The following is a 4340-nucleotide window of genomic DNA, read 5'->3' on the forward strand; positions in this document are numbered from 1 at the left end:
AATACAAAGAACAATTTATAATAGCAATTGAGTAATAATGAAAACATTTTTAAATTCTAGCAAAGAAAACAAACAAAAAATATGGAAAAAATAATTTAACTGAACAATTTTATTTTGAGTTGTAGAAAGTATGAACCTCATTTTCAACAAAAAATTTAATTATGATAATTTTTAACAATAAAATATTTAGCTCAAAAATGGTTCGAACAAGGAATCTCTTGAACAAATAATCTCTTGATTATATTGTCTCCAACAAACTAATTATAGATGAATATCTTCAAGAGTTTTAAAATATTGTTTCTTTTTCCTTATTTGATGTGTATGAGAAAGTTGTAAAAATAAACCTCTTAGTTGTAGTCCATCTTCATTGTTACTTTGTTACTGTGCTTCTTAATGTTATATATGACAAAGACTAATTATATAATAAATCTTTGAATTAAATAATTATATAAATATTTAATTTAATTTTAATTTTAATTTTATATTTTCTATTTTTTGAATCAATTATATTTTTATTATGTACTATTACTAATAGAAATATAAACTTTACTAAAAATTTATTAATCTACTTTGTCTATTTCAATGTTAGTGTTGTGATTAAAGTTATCTGTTTTAAAAACTAAAATGTGGTTTATAAGTTTTAAAAACTAGTTTTTGATAGACCCGGATGGTATGGCTAGTGGCATGGTATTGGCATAGAAGAAAGATGTCAAGATCCAAATTTTGCAATCTGATTGATTTTACATTGCGGCTAGAATAGAGGATTCGATTCTAGCAAAGAGTTTGGGGCTAATAGGAGTTTATTTGAACATAAATGAGCAAATTCGCTACTCTCAATTCACGCATTTACAAACTATAATTCAGCAACTCAATTTTGAAATTGTAGTTGCAGGTGACTTCAATGCCATCCTTTTCCAAACTAAAGAATAGGATGGTAATGATAAATCTCAATCTTCTATCACTAATTTTCAGAATTTCATTAATGATACATCTCTTTTGGATTTAGGCATGTCGGGGAGGCCATTTACATGGTCTAATAAACGCAGAGGACCGATCTTATCCAAGAAAGATTAGATAAGATTTTTGCTAATGCTGATTGGATAAATCTCTATCCCTCTTTATAGTGATGCTTAGATTATCAAAAACAGGTTCGGATCATGCGCCTTTTCTTATGAAGTCCAAACCAAGTGTTGAAAGATCTAAAAGAAGATTTAAATTTCAAAAAGATGGTGCTCTATGCTAGAGGTTAGGAGGATTGTTTGTGATGTTTGGAGGGAGAGAATAGAAGGATCGGCTATGTTTATTCAGGCGCAGAAGATTAAAGGGTGCAAACATAAATTAGTACAATAGCAGACATCAGGCAACCAGAACTCAAGAAAGGCAATTGAGAAATTCACTAATCGCATAGAGGAACTGAGATTAGCTGGAATTTTTGGTGACACCGAACTGATCGAATTAGAGAGAAAACTTGAGATCGCTTATCATGACGAAAAAATGTACTAGAAAGCCAAATCTAGAGTTAAGTAGCTCAAAGAGGGGATTAAAATACAAAATTCTTTCATCAAAAGTTTAAAACCAGAATGAGGGATAATAAAATTTGGAGGCTTGTGAGTCCTTAAGGCGAGGTAGTTACTTCAAATGATATTGTAGTGGCTAAAAATTACTTCCGAGGAATTTTCACCTCAACTTGCCAAGCTAATCCATATTTGTTTTTTACATACTTCAAATCTAAGGTTACAGCTTCCATGAACCGTCGGTTACAAAAGTTGGTCTCTTTTGACGAAGTGAAGATAGTGTACATCCCCAGAGTACTCCAAAGAATGACGGCATGATTGCAAAATTTTTTCAGCATTTTTGAGATTTGGTTGGCAGAGATGTATTTCGGGCAGTTCGTAGTTTTATACAGGTAGAAGAATACTAAAAAGTGTCAACCACACACATATATATATTTAATTTCGAAGACCCCGGATGCTTCTAATATGACTCAAATGAGACCCATTAGTGACATAATAGAAGAAAAAATCTACGTCCACTGACTTTATTTTCAAAAACATCTCTTTAAAATTCTTAAAGGATGACTTATAAAGTTTGAAAACCGAAAAATCCGGGGCACTATTCAGTTTTACCCAAACCTCTTTCTAAACTCCTTTAACTTGAAACAAAGAGAAAAACAATTCAAGACAAGGTTTTATTTCTAAAAAATCCATCAAAAACTCAAAACATCTCACAAAATCCCAACCATTCGGATGGAGCTAAGATGGAGTACAGTTAAGTTGTTTCAAAACGTCACATTCAAAAGTTGTAAAGAAAAGTTTCACACGCATTTCTTCAAGAACACAACTATACATATAAAAATATTTAAAATCTATTTTTATGTGAAAAACGTGATCAGCCCTAGTGCATGGAAGCAATTCAACCCTCACCCCAGAACCTTTCTAACTATTTTTACAGCATCAATTTCAGCCACACTATCAGTATCTACGAAAAGTGACCCTCAAATTTTTACATCTTCATTAACCTAATTGTAACAACCATCATCAATATCTTCAAATTTTTCTTTTTCCCTTTTTTCACCCATATTTTTTCAAAAAAAAAGATGAAAAAATCAGAAATAAAAAACGAAAAAAACTAACCTCTTTTACTCATCCCTTACTATTTTAAAACGTGTTTAAACGTAACTTCACTTGATTTAATGAACACCTTCAAGGATTCCAAATGGTTACGATAAACATTAAGTAAAATGTTTCAGTTCCAAACCCATCAACACTGTTATTTCTCTCAGAAACCAACAGCAATAAAACTCCACTGTTATTTCTCTCAGAAACCAACAGCAATAAAACTCCTTAGAAACTAAAGCTACAACCACTTTTCATTTAATGACAAGGCCTTTTATTTTTATTTTTCTTTTTTTTTCAAGAAAATTACAACTATTGCTTTATTTGTTTTAAATTCGTTTTAATGAAACACGCTGAACTAGGGGTTCTATATCCTTATCAAAATGTTGAGTTATAACTCAACAAAAAGCTCAATCTATTTCATCAAAAGACCACTAGGCCAAGTTTGGGGGTTGTAATACGACCGTTATACATCGGTTACAAGTTATAACTCAGCCATAAACGTTATAGATCAACTGTCAATAACTGACATTCAAACAAGTATAAAAAACGTCTGGTATGCCATTACTCTCCACTTAAAACATTATTACTTGGAGACATAACTGTTACTTCTCATTTTCAGATATAAAGGAAATGGTAAGAAGATTGTGTCGACACATTACATTCTGTAAAGCTTATTATTCATATACTGACTTGAGCGTCGGAGTACTTTTTGCAGGTACCCTTCTCTTTGTTCTCTCTTCGCCGACGTATACTTCATCTTAACGAAAAGCTTACAACTTACAAGTATTTACCGGCAGACGAGTTATACACCGACCAATTTCCACAAGAACAATTATCAAAATGAAAGTAGCATTATTTTCCTAATTAACAAGAGATAATTTTAGTTGAGTGTGCTAAAATCGTGTCCAGATAAGTGAATGTGTTATTCCTTGAAAAATACTAAATTATCAATGGTAATAAAAATAACACTAATAGAATATTTATAGGGTATCATGTTTGATACTTTTAAGAAATTAACAAATTTAAAATTAAGATTTATATTTGAATTAATAGATAAAATAAAATTAAAGTTAGGAATTTCTCAATAGGTAATGTTGCTCCAACACCCAATCAAAGGGTTACTGCATTACCAATCAAAAAGATGGTTGTTGATACTAGACGACGAAATGGGTTTTGAAATTTATTAACATTCTCCAAAAAGGGTACTGTTAATAATTCCGCAGCTACCGAAACTATTAAAAGAACGCCCAATAAATTATTGGGCACTGTACGAAGTATTTGAAATACAGGAAAGAAATACCATTCCGGCAATATTTTGAAAGGAGTTGCAAATGGATCCGCGGGTTTCCTAATCATTAATGATTCTAAAATTGCTAAACCTATGTTACAGGCAATAGTACCTAGAATAACTACGGGAAAAATATAAGATTTTATTCTTGAACAAAAATTTATTTTTTGGTTTATTTCATCTATTCCATGAACGGAATAGGGGGAGATACATGTTACACCACGATTTTGAATCAAAAGAGAGATCTCAAAAAATAGTAAATCTATTCACTCTATCAATAACTGAGCCGGATCTAGTGTATCATAAGGGATTTGCCTTTTCTATAAATAGTGTTATTTTGATAAAAAAAAAATTAATAAAATTTTGTTATTGATATAATTATTTTAATAAAATAATTAAAAATATGATTTAACTATCTTGTGTCTTAAGAACAC

The sequence above is a fragment of the Arachis ipaensis genome, chromosome B10 (genome assembly GCF_000816755.2).
Source record: "Arachis ipaensis cultivar K30076 chromosome B10, Araip1.1, whole genome shotgun sequence".
Lineage (NCBI taxonomy): Eukaryota > Viridiplantae > Streptophyta > Magnoliopsida > Fabales > Fabaceae > Arachis > Arachis ipaensis.